Genomic DNA, 13,531 nt, shown 5'->3' on the forward strand with positions numbered 1-13,531 from the left:
AAAGGGACACGAAAGGGTCCACCACAGGCAGAGTCCACGCTCGCAGCCAATGCTTCAGGGGGAGCCCCAGCGACATGTTAGGAGCCCAGGCTTCTGGGGGACAGCCACCGCCCACCGTGCTCTACTGTGACCTCAGCCAAGCGAGGGGAACTCGGGGCCACCGGTGTTTCACCCGAACCCGCTTCCCCTGCATCCCCGTCACACATGCGCGTCCCCACCGTCAGGCGTGCGCATCCCAGTTTCGCAGGACACCAGGTAACAGTCACGCGGCAAGGCCTCCTCTCCCTGACGCCTCACTTTTAAAAACGCTCGCTCGCAGCGCACCACCGTGCACATCCCAACAACACCGCAAAGCGGGTTCCGTTTGCATTTTACAGGGATGAAAACTGAGGTTTAGTTAGTCTCGGTAATTTGTTGAGGCCAGAAATCATCCCGTGGCCACCTTCAGCCTCCCGCCCGGCCCGGTATCTCCCAGCTGCTTACGCTGAGGCCAAGCTGCCCGAGCGGCAGCCTGGGCGGGCGAGAGGTGTCGGGGACAGACAGTTGCGGTGCCCAAGAGGGAGCAGCACCCCAAGTCTGCCTCCCAGCCCCGTGGGTGGGCCCGCAGACGCCCTCAGGGCGGGCGGGGGGGATGTGCTGGGTGCTGACAGGCGGGTAGACGGCCCCCTAGGCAGCCTGCCCCGTGGCGGGCCTCCCGCGTCCTGCAGAGGGTGGTTCCCAGGCTGCCACACATCAGTCTCCTGGGAAGCCACCGACCGCCCGGCCCTGATGTCAGCGGTGGGGCCGGGACCGCACACCGACGTCTGCGAGAAGAAGCGCGTGACTCCACTCCGTGACCAGAGGCGCAGCCACTGGCGGGGTACAGCGGGGCCACTTCCAGGAAGCACCAGTGATGCCCTGGGCACCCATAGGCTACACTACGGTGGAGAGCGGCCGGCTTCACTGCAGCCTGGGCACCCCTCAGACTCAGCAGGTGGCCGTGGCGAGACCCCGTGCACGGGAAGCAGGACAGGCTGTCAGCACACAGAACAGCTGCTCAGGGCGCCAGACGCAGGGAGGCTGGTCAGGAAGATGGAGCAGATGCCCCGAGCACTGGGAAGACAGCCCCGGGCCCCAGAGCGGACAGGCAAGGGCCGTGGGGTGGGGTCAGCAATGGGCTCACTCGAGCAGACACTGCGCTCAGGCTGCGCCCTTCCGCTCCCCCAGGCTCCACCTCCCGCTGCACGTCCGGCATCAGTCCCCAGCGCAGGGCCGGAGAACTGGACCCCTGGTGAGGCCGGCCCCGAAACGAGAAACAAAACCCACAACGAGAAACAAAACCCACAACAGGCGCCGGCTGAAAGCCACAGCCCAGCCCCCGAAACGAGAAACAAAACCCACAACAGGCGCCGGCTGAAAGCCACAGCCCCACAGAGCCCGCCCCGACCGCTCCGCTCCGCTCCAGGGTCGGCGGGAGAGCTTCCCAAGGCTGAGCTGCGCCCCGCTCCCAGAGAAATCCAAGGTGCTCGCGGACGCCTTTGGGGACTGCGGGGGGAGTGAGGACGGCCTGCGGCCAGGGGAAGGATGCTGCCTGGATGGTGGCCTCTCAGAGGCAAGATGCCCGAGCAGCCCTTCCATACCTGACAACCTGTCACCCAGCTGGCTCCTGACGGACCCACACGTCACTGCGGCTCGACACCAGTTTTCACGGAGACCGCTCAAGCTAGCTCTCCTCAGGAAGATGGAAGAGTCTGGTCCAGAGGCTGTCAGACACCCCACCCACGAGCTAGGGAGACCCAGCTCCCTGCCTCCCGCCCTTCCCATCGTGCTAACAGGGTTGCTGTGACAACTGATTCCTGGGGACACTGGTTCTGGAGGGTTAAATCCCACCTCAGCCTCTGCCACAGAGACACCCTTCCCGAGCAGACGCCTGGGTCCCACGCTGGCCTGAAGCGTTAGGAGCTGGCTCACTGCTGCTCGGCGCCTGAGGCCCGGGACAGGGCAAACGCTGACCATACCCAGGGTGCCCATCCTCGTGCAGTGGCCAGGAAATCATTTTCCTCAATGATCAGAAGGCCAGTCTCACTCCAAGCACAGCCCCCCGTCTTCCACATGCCCCTCCGCCAATAAGCAAATCCCCTTGAGGCTGCCCGCTGTCTCTGAATACACCCCGTTCTCTTCCTGGTGCCTCTCCCCGGACTGGGTCCCACACCATCTCCTGGCTGTTTGTTTGTCTGACAAATATTCAAGGAGCTGCGACTCTCTGCCAGGCTTGGTGCTGGGGTCACGGGGTTCCTGTGCTCTCACGGGAAAGACACACGGAGAAATAAGTGCAAACAGCTGTGAGATCACAATGCCATCGGTGCTTCCAAACCCAGCGCTGTGTGAGTGGGAGACGGTGTGACGCCGCCAAGATCCGCCTTCGGAAACACAAAATGCAGTGCGCCTCCAGGTCACACGCCCGCCAGCCTCCGGTCCAGCAGGGGCGGAACCCGGGGGCCCCACAGGGGGGTGAGTGCCAATACCGGACAGCACACCTACGCGTGCACACACGCACACACATGCAGGAGCAGAGACCTGGAGGCGCTGGGGGTGGCGGAAGCACACACCTGGAGGGCCGTCGGAACTTGGGAGATGGGAAAGGCACAGCAGGGGCTCCCGGCCTCTGCAGCTTTTAGCCTGGAGGCTGCGGTCACCCCAATTCTCCAGCCAGAGCAGGGGCAGAGAGCTGGGGTGAGCACAGCCACCAGGAAGTGGGCAGCGCCCGGGGACTCCGATTTCTGTGTGCCAGCTCTACCCTGAGCCTGGAGGGTGTCCAGCAGCCCGGCCAGAGAGCGGAGAGCTAGACAGTTCTGAGCTGCCGCTCAAGAGGCAGAGGTCAATGTCTGAGGTCATCGAGTCAACCGCCCAAAGAGAACAGACACAGTGCCCTGCAGAGGGGTAGACCGATGCAGTCTCACCTCACCCGGGGAACAGCCTGCAGTCACTCGACACGCAAAGAGCCAGAAACCGCGCCCCCGTCACATGTCACATGAGCAGGATGACGGGGGTGGGGGGGGCAGAGGTGACCCAGGCGTGGGAATGGGAAGCAGCCCAGCACGCCATCACCCATGCAAAGAAAAGTTTCCTCGTAACGAATGAAGGAGAAATGAAAGCAATAAACGGAGCCGGGGGCGCGTCACCCTGAAAACGAAACATCTGAATTTAGAAGCCCGCGGATGAGCTAGCAGAGGGTGGAGGTGACAGGAGCTAGTGGGGCTACTGCCCGATCAGAAGAAATGGTCAGATCCAAGCACAGAGAAAAGTACCCAGAACCTCAGAGACTGCGCTGGTATCACGTCGACCTGCTGCACCATTCGGTCCTAGAAGGAAGAGAGACGGGCAGAAAATCTCCCCAGTGCACAAAATTCAAGTTTTCCTAAGTTGGCTAAAATCACACATTTATAGATTTACAAAGCTCAGCAAACCTCGCTGCAAAGAAAACCACTCCCGGCACATCACAGTCAAACTCCTAAGACAAAAACTCATAGAAAATCTTAAAGGCAGCCGGAGGGAAGTGGCGGCTGCACTCTGGGAGCCACAGTGTCAGTCATCGCAGACTCTCGTCACCATGTCCTCGGAGGGAGGGCAAGGGAAAGGCGTTTTCAGGTGAAATTAAACCAGGAGAATCGGTCACCATCACACCCGAACTTCAAGAAATGCTACAGGGAGATTCCCAGGCTGGAGGAAAATAATTTTTCAAAATCGAAATAAATTGTTTCTATTCCTAAACCTACCAACGGTTTGGATACCACCCAAAAGAGCAGCGAGGTGCCGGCGTCCATCCAGAGAGACAGAACGCTGACTCTGGGCGGCGGGGAGGCAGGACAGCGCTGCAGAGAGGTCTCCGCGGGGCAGGGCTCGGGCCGACGGGCTTAGCTAGCACGGCTTCACTATCTCAGAGAAACGCCCGCTACGAGAGAAACGAAACGCATCTGTAGAGTCCCCACATATGCATAGTCTTTGATCTAATTCTTCTTTCAGAATCTCCCCGAAGGGAACAGAACCCCCCACCACACTCACACAAAATAACGTGAAGGGGCTCATCGTGATGTTATTTTCTCCAGGAAAAGCAAAACTTGGATATAACCTGTTTCAGTAGTAGACTTGAGAAATATATTACACATTTTTACAATTCATTATGATAGAATCAATAAAACTATAGTTTTAAAGACTTTATGTTAAAAAATCATTTTTATTGCAAAAAGGATAAAAACATTTTAATGCGTTGATAGTAGCACTCCCATGAAAAAAACGCCGTAAAGCCTACACCCCATGTCAGCCATTGTGTCTGGCAAATTTAATTTTTTCTTCATAGTTTTCATTTTCTAAATTATTTTTATCAAAGAACTGGATAAATTTGGATTTGCAGTATGATCTAAATTCTATTTCATGTGTGTAGACGATGGCTGAGCGAAGTTCTCGAACACGGGACTCGCCCACCTGGACACCGACCATTCAGTGAAACCGGTGGTTTGACTCCCGGGTGGAGGCTGGCCCGGCTGCCTGGGTCCCCGTTAACCCCGCGCCCCCGTCCCCAACATGGAGTCTGTATAAATCCTGACTCCTGGGTTTAGTGTTTGGGACGTGTTTACGGCAGCGTCAGGAATTTGGTGTTATTTAACGGTGTTTGTTAGATAAACACCACGTGGGAAACCACCCTAGGAGGTGATAACAGGGTCCCCCACGATGTTTTAATGGAGAAGGGAGGAGGAAGGGACGGCCAGGAAGAGGCTGGTTACAATGGCTGTGGCATCGCGGGCGTGGCTGCAGGACACAGACGCCCGGGGTTCGAAGGCCAGCCCTGCCCCTCACCAGCGGGGTGACTCTAGGCAAGTGACTTCATTGCTGTGCCTTTGTTTTCCCCTCTGTAAAATGGGAAAATGGGGTGCCCGTCCTGTGGTTGTTCAAGGGTCAAATAGGGTGTGTTTATAAGACTCTCAGGAAGGGCCCAGCATGCAGAGGGCACCTGTTTGGAGCTGACGCCTTGCGGGATGTTGGTGGGTGACAGGGCAGCGGTGTGTGACAACACACATCTCCACAGACCGCTGCGGTGCTGCCCGTCTCAGCACCCCCCATGCCCAGGGGCAGCGGGGGCGACAGTGGCCGGTCCACCTGGAGGGAACCCTGTGTAACCTGCACACAGCTCCATGTGGGGGAAGCGACTCTCTGGAACAGCCAGTGGGGCCCCGTCCGTGGAAAACTGAGTGAGTGAGTGAATGACCTGCGTGAGTTTTAAGTGCCCGTCAGTGCTGATGGGAGACACACCAGGTTGGCGACCTTTGTGCTGACCCCTCCTCCCACCCCCACACACTTTTTTGTGTAAAACCCAGAAAGTTTTGTGTGCCGCATGGCGCTCTGACACCTGGCAGGGAAGGGGCCCACGAGAGTACGCCATGGGCAGCACCTGCCTGCGTGCCGTGGCTGCAGGAGGCCTCGGGGAAGAAGCTAGACGTCTACACACAAAAACGAACAGCCGCTGTGTTTGGAGCACCGGCATGACAGCTGATTTTCACAGCTTTCTGTACTAGTAAGAATGTTTCCTTTTTCTTAAAAAAAAGCACTTTAGATTTTGGCACACTTGAGAAGGAAATATATCAAGAAATTGTCATCTGGCGGTGATATTATAGGAAGTTCCCACTTTCATTTTTATGTTTTTCTATAATTAATGCCTGTAACTTCTACACTCAGGAAATATGCACTTAAACTCTAAGTGATTAATCTACGCCCTTAGTGACGGCCTAGATCAACCAGGCTGAGAGAGCTGCGTTTATAAAAACGTCCGCAGGTGAAAGGGGCGTTCTCTCCCCTCCCCCTCCACAAACTCAGGTGAATGAAATGTTGGTCTCAGCAGACGACTCAGGTTACCAGCCAGAAAGTTACGCGCCCCTGGCAGATCCAGAACCACAAGCTTCTGCTGCGGTGTAAAGTTCAAGAACCCTCATTCCAAGTTCAAGGTCCATCATGTTCCCAGCTTCCCCCGGGAGGCAACTGCCTTATTTTCAAGTTATTTTTATTCCTTATATTCCTGGTGGTGCTGTGCTCAAACGTTTTCCTAGCTAGAGCAGAGCAGTGAATACACACACATGCACGCACGCACACGCACACGCACGCGCACGCCAGACTGGAGAAATCAAACCAGATATTAAGTACTGATCAAACCCTCCGGAGTGTCAGGCAGAAAAAAGACCGGGACACATGCGCCAGCCCACGGTCTCCCGCGTGTTAGAACGATTTAACGGGGCCTCGCATGGCACATTTTGCACCCTTGTGGCTCCCTTTGGATGCACAAAACAGTCCGCTTCCGTGAGAGTCCAGGCAGCGGCCTTATGTGACTGAGTGAGAACATCGACCATCAAGTTCAGTCACACTTACTCCCACCTCATTTCTTTGTGTTATAATTTAAGTTTTCCTCCCGGTTATATTCACCTGAGACCATTTTTAAGAATCTGTGAGAGTCTCTCTTCTTACTTTCCATCTCATTACAGCTGCATCTAGGATTTCAGAATTGCAAACTGACTCTCCTCTGTTAGTGAGTAGGCCGTTGCGTCATAGGTACAAGAATCCTGTCCTGGATTTCCACATTTATGGGACTCTCCGGGATATTTCAAATGGCTTGTTTTGTGGCCTCATAGCAGTTCTAGTTTAGTGGACTTGAATATCTGATTAGAACTTGCATAGTCATTAGGCAGCGACCTTAATCAGCCTCTCTACCTACGCAGTTCAGCCGCACGTCGGAGGCTAAAGGAAAACATGGTGAAAAGCTTAGAAACACTTGAAAATTCTGGAGCGACGGTTCTTCAGTTTGCTGGGCCACTGGCTCTCGTGAGGAGAGCGATGGGCCCTCGTCCCAAGGCAACGCGCTGCTCACAGCGAAGTTCGCAAGCGGCTTTGGGGACTCAGAATCCCTTATTGAGTGGCGGCTCTCAACCAGTGTCATCTTGCCCTGCAGGGGACATGTGGCATCATCTGGAGACGTCATGGGCTCCACGGCTAGGGGCCAGGTGCTATTGAGTCTCATGGATAGAGGCCAGGAACGCTGCCGAGCACTGCACCCTGCACAGGGCAGTTCTCCCAAATGTCACTTGTGTCAAGGCCGAGAAATCTTGTTCTAGAAAGTGCACCAGAAACTCCTCTGGAATGTGGGGACACAGCCCCACACAGGGGTATACGCCGGGGAAGATAAATACAGATGTGGGAAAGCCCGCATCTTCCACCTTGACGCGTTCATTCAGCACGCTTTCGCTAAAGCCCCTCTCCGCAGGCACCTCTGGGCAACCCGGTCGCCAGGGGCAGGAGCGAACACAGCTCTGCGAGTCCCGTTAGAAATAGCGTCGGTTAGTAAATAGCAATTAAAAGCTGTGCCCTCCATGAGGAGCGCACTGCGCAGTTGAGGACCCGACGAGCCCGGCGTGTCTTCGTGTTTGGGGGGAGGGCCGCCTCCCGCCCCGCCCCGCCCCGCCCCCTGCAGGGCCTCTGCCTGCGGTGACCAAGGCCACAGACGGTCTCATTTCTTGCTCTGCCACCTGTGATATTTCGCTCATTTCTACTCTGAGACGTTTGCTGCTCCTCAAGGCTCAGATCTTAGTTCCAGACGGGGGCGGAGACAGAGCGAAGGACAGGCGATGGCGCACAGCCGGTCAGCCTCGCTTTGGGACCAGCCGCTTCGGGGGCCCCGCCCCGCCCCAGGCGCCCTGGGAGGTCCCAGCCGCGACTGGTCACAGGACCTCGCGCCACTGCAGGGGAGCCCGGGAAGGCCCGCGTTTCGTTCCCTGTGCAGAGTTGGGGTGCCGGTCAGGGAGGTGGGCGGCTATCGGGCTGTAATGGGCCATGGCTGCCCACCAGCGAGAAGCTTAAGAAAACAGGATTTCGGAAACACTAAGGGAGCGCCCAGGAGCGTTTGGGGGGGTCTCTCCGCGTAAATGGACTTGAAAACGAAGCAGAGCGTGTGTGCGCACGTGTGTGCGCATGTGTGTGCATTGTGTGTGCGCACACATGCACGTGTGTATGCATATACGTTCGCGTGTGCATTTGTGTGCGCGCACATGTATGTGTGCATATGCATGCTCATGTGTGTGCACCTGTGTGTATAGACGTTCCTGTGTGCACGTGCACGCGTATGTGTACTCGGGTGTGCATGTGTGTGCTGTGTGCACATGCGTGCGTGCGTGTATGTGCGTGTGGAAGATGGGTGCGGGGTCCCTAACAAAACGGCTCACGCAGAAGGAGCCATGTGCACACAGCCTGGGACCCGCAGGCCGCAGCGAGGGCCGGGCCGGAGGACTGGTGGGCGCTGCGGTTCCTGTTACCGAGCTTGGACGCTTCGCTGAGGGCGATGGGCGCCGCTAACCGCTGTGAAACACGAAGCGAGGCCCTCGGAACTGCTGCTCAGGACCGTCACTCCACTCGCAGTGAGGAGCGCGGGGGACACGGCTGGCCACAGCGAGCCAGGGCAGTGTCAGGGCGGAGAGACGGGGTCTGGTCTATGGGAACCAGGAGCACGTGGCTCCGCCCCCAGCCGCCAACGGGGCGGGAGCTGGAAGCTTTGCTCGGATCCCGACACTGCCTGGATCTGTGCTGTATGGAGGAGTTCTAGAAAGTTCCCGCAGCGAGAAGTTCCTAGAACATCCTGACCACGAACGACTTCCATTCTCCTCAGTCCTTGAAGATGTGACACCCTTGGGCTAGAGTTGTTTTTTTCCTCCCAGCAATGTGCCATACGAATGCTGGCCTCTGGTCCCAGCTGGCAAGATTGGTCCATCATAAGCTCAAAGGGCTCCCACCGGTCCCCAGGGCCCGCTGCTGCTGACCACACTTCCTGAATGCAACGCACACCTAACTGGACGTCACTGATTCTCTGGGGTGCCCCTGGACTCAGGTGGCTCCGGTGCCACTGGGTCACGGCTCTTGCTCTTGGCACACCACAGCGGCAGGTGGAGGCTGCAGGTGAGTGGACACCACATGCCGCAGGTCACAGTCGGCCTAGGTGACACGCCCACTGGCCGGAAGCGTCTGCTGTATGATACGTGCAGTGACACCAGCAAAGCCCTGCCTGCTGCCTGCCACACACTGCTGGACGGGCTCACGTGAGGCAACACGCAGATGTAAGGGAGCATGTACGATATCCACTGTGAAGAAAAGCCACTGTGCGTGTAATTTGAAAATGTGTCCCAAAAGGAGCCTTATAAAAACTCCGAGCTAGCTGGCATTTAACAGGGCTGTCCTCAAAGGAGGGCCCTTATCTACCCAGACTCTGGGCCAGTGACACCCGCAAAGGTGGACAGCCGGGAGAGCCGTGGCTTTACGGTGTCGTGCTGAGGACACAGAAACCACAGGCATAAAGTGACCTTAAGTCAGTGTCACGCATGATCATCTCAGACAGGTTTTCTCACATCCGACCACAGAACACATTTGTTCTCAATCCCAAATTAATCTGAATAGTTTAATAAAACTGTCCAATGATAATTCGATATTTTATGATTTAATGTTTCTTAAAACAGCTGCGCAGAGGCATAGTTCACTACTGTTACACTTGGCCGTTACCCCCAAAGTCCCCTCACTTCCTTCCCAGCACCAGGCCACCACTGGTCTGATTTCACTATTAGACTGGCCTTTTCTGGGCACTTATGTGACGTGAGAGCATTTGCCCTGTGGTGTTTAGCGTCTGGCGTCTTCCGCCGACAGTGTGACGTTTCCGAGGGTTGCCCACATCGCAGCCTGCACGGTCAGTTCCACTTCCGAATGTGCAGTATCTGTCCCATGGGCCCCACAGTTTGTCCATCCCCTCATGGGTCAGTGGACATTTCTATCGCTACCGGCTTGGGGCTGTGACGGATTGTGGGTTCTATGCACGTGTCTTTCTGTGAACTTACATTTTCACTCATCTTGAATAGATTCCTAGAAGTAGAATTGCTGGGTCACATGGCGACTTATTTCTAACTTGTTAATAACTCTTAAGCTGTTTGCCTAAGAGGCTGTACCACTCAGCTCCCATCAGAACAAAATAATAGTTACGTCCCTCCACACACTGCCAGCACTTGGGATTGTCCACCTTTTTTATTATAGTTTGTCTCGTGTGTGTATAGTGGCGCCTCGTGTCAGTTTTAATCCAAATACTGTAACAATTAATGATGCTGAATATCTTTTTATACATTTATTAGCCATCTATATATTTTCTCAGATGAAATGTCAATTCACATTTTTGTCCGTTTTTAAAAATTGGATTGTGTTATTATTGGACTGACTATAAGAGTTTTTAAAATATATTTTGGATACAGTCCTTCGTCAGATATATGATTGCAAATATTTTCTCCCATTTTTCAACTTCAATTTCTTTTCATTTTCTTAATGATGTCCTCTGAAGCACGAAAGTTTTTCATATTCATTAAACAAATTTATAGATTTTTCTATTTTATGGATTGTGTTTTTTTTGTGTTGTAACTAGGAGAATATCTTTTTAAAATATCTAGTTGATGGTCCCTGCCTTTGGGTTGAGATGTTTAGATCACTCTCAGTTAAAGGGATATGGTTAGACTTACGTTTTCCATTTTATTTTTTTTCCTTTTTGTTCCTCTGTTCCACCTTTTCTCTTGTACTAAATAACTACTTTTCAGTGTATCATTTAAAGTCCTGTTAACTAATTTAAGTTTTTGTGCTCTCGGGATCACCACGTGTGTCAAATTTATTGCATCCTACTTCAGATTAATACTAATGTAATTCTGACACAATGTAGAAACTTTGCCCAACATGGCTGTGTTCCCTTTTCCTCTGGGTGTGTTATAATTATTGCTTCATCTGTTTTCCAAAGAGATTGGCAAAGATATGCAAAAAAAACATATTTACGACGTTTCTTAGAGTAATCTATATTTATCGTTTCTGGGGCTTTTTATTTCTTCCGAGTAGTGTCCTGTCCTTCTAGCTTGAAGGATTCCTTTAGTGTTTCTTGTCAGGTCTAAAGGCAATAAATTGTCTTCATCTTTGTTTATCTTGGATGTCTTTATTTGCCTTTATTTGAAAAAATACTTTTTCTGAATATGAGATGCATAGTTTACATTTTGCCTTTTTCTTTAGCACTTTGACTATGCCATCGACTGCCTTTGGCTCCAGTTTCAGCCGTGAAGTCGGGCGTCAGTCACACGGGCACCCCATGTGCAGCGAGTCATCTCTCTCTGCTCTGAAGACTCTACTGTCTTTGTTTCAGGAGCTTGTCTGTACTGCGTCTAAAGGACACCTGTGTGGCTCCATCCCAAGGTTGGCTGAGCTTGGTAGAATGAGCTGTTCTTCAAATTTGGCAAGTTTTCAGCCATCGCTTCTTCAAACAGCTTTTTTATCACTCCTCTGCCTTCTTTCTTTTCGAAGCCCCATTAATTTATGTTGCTGTGTTTAATGTCCCATTCTCTGGAGATCTGTTCATAACTTCTTTATTTTTTTCCTCGAAATGGATAATTTCTATTAATGTATCTTCAAGTTAACTGACGCTTTCTTCTATCTTGAATCTTCTATGGGATCCCTCCAGTGAATTATTAATTTCAGTTACTGTATCCTTCAACTTGAGAATTTCCACATGATTCTTTTTTGTAAATTCTATTGTTTGTTGAGACTATCTGTTAACTCATATTGTCATATCTAATTTATATGACACTTAATTTTATGTGTCACCTTGACCGGGCTGAGGGACGCCCTGATGGCTAGAAAGTCATCGTCCCTGGGTGTGTCCGTGGGAGTGTTTCTGGAAGATTAGCGTTTGAACTGGGGACCTGCGTGAAGAGCTGGCCCACTCGGAAGTGAGTGAGCATCACCTGGTCCCTGCAGGGCCCGAATAGGACACACAGCATTTTGTCCAGTTTGCAGGTGCTTTTTGGGAAAAACAGTCGCTGACCTCCATACTCAGCCGTATCTGGAAGTCCCAACAGTAATTCCATTTAAAACCACATTGCCGTAACTAACACACAGAGTGACGGAATGATGTGCAAGGCTTTGAATGTCTCCTGGGTGATGCCCTTATGTCACTGACTCACTGGTTGGGGCAGAATGGGACAGGTAAAAATGGCCGATCACGTTCATATTACTATCAGTCCCAAGTACAATTTACAAGTTGAAACAGTTGTCCTATGCCATTTACACATCCTGGCAAGTGACAACTATTTTAACATTGAATTGCATCTCTACCCACACACGTGCACATGGCATGTTTCCACATGTACAAGTATGTATTTTATATCTCAGAACATAAATAGTGATATGTATACGAAATCAGCTTTCTCTTCCCTTCATACTCCTCACTGTGATTGTCATAATTAAGCTATGTAAACTCCGGATCTATTGTTAACCCACTACTGGCCAAGTCCCAGAAGTTCTAGGTGCACCCCTGTGCAGAGGCAGAGAAGACACCCCACGCTCTGCTCCCAGGCAGACGGAGGGTCAGATGCCTGCGTGCACCCCGCTCCCCGAGGACCAAGTATAGTGCCATCTCGTTAGTCTGAAGGTGATTTCCGCACGACGCCGCAGTGTTTAATTATCCAGAACGATGATTGGCAGTGACTGCTTTGGGGACGAAAGAGTCCAGGCCTGTGCTGCAGCGCCAGCTCTAATGTGGCCCAAAAATTTAAATCTGCAGAAGCGAACGAAAGGCTCGAGTTAACCTCAAAGCTCAGGCGGCATCAGCACAGCATGTCACGCTCCACCGTGAGTGATAGCAGCTGGCCGCATCCCTCCGGCTGGGGCCTCTCGGGAAACTGGCAAAGCATGTGTCGACCAGCGACCCCCGCCCAAGAGTTTGTCTTCATGGTCACTTGCCACCTGTCACCCTGTTCCAGGGTGGGTTTAGTCGCCGAGGCCGCTGCGAGGGGCAGCAGAGGCGCTGAGACAACAGGGAGGCTGATGGGAGAGGGGACGAGGACTTCCCAGGATGGCAGGCGACGGCGGCGCTGACCGTCTGCTGCCTTCTCAGACGTCTGGAATGTGCTTCCGTTTTCCCTGGGCCTCAGGGCGAGGCCTGGACGCGAACTCACACACCGACGAGGCCGCGGTGCTCCCGGTGCTCATCCAGCGCCTGGCATCGGGGCGACGTGAGCTGCTTGTTGGCTGCACGACTCGGGCTGCCCAGGAGGCCTTCGCTCTCCGGGTCACTTTACAGTCACCTTTGCCTATTGTATCGACGCGTCATTCAAATAGACAGATTTTATCTCCACACCCACCCTGTGAAGCAGGTGCTGTGGACGTCCCCGTTTTACAGGTGAGGGACCAAGAATTTGGGAGATTCTAAGTCTCTTGGCCAGGGGCAGGTCAGGGCTAAATAGTTTTATCCTACCCACCGCACTCCTGCCTCCGCCACCGAATGAATCGCCCAGTGTCCTCCTAATGGAAACCAGCCCTCGGCACCTCTTCACCGGGCCAGCTGCCCCTGAGACGGGGAGGAGGCCCCACTCCCAAAGGCCTGCCTGGAGCATCGGGGATGGATGGTCTGACAGCCAAGCAATTCATCTTTAACGTGTCTTTAAGATGGATACGTCTT

The sequence above is a fragment of the Pteropus alecto genome, unplaced genomic scaffold (assembly GCF_000325575.1).
Source record: "Pteropus alecto unplaced genomic scaffold, ASM32557v1 scaffold53, whole genome shotgun sequence".
In the NCBI taxonomy this organism is placed as follows: Eukaryota; Metazoa; Chordata; class Mammalia; order Chiroptera; family Pteropodidae; genus Pteropus; species Pteropus alecto.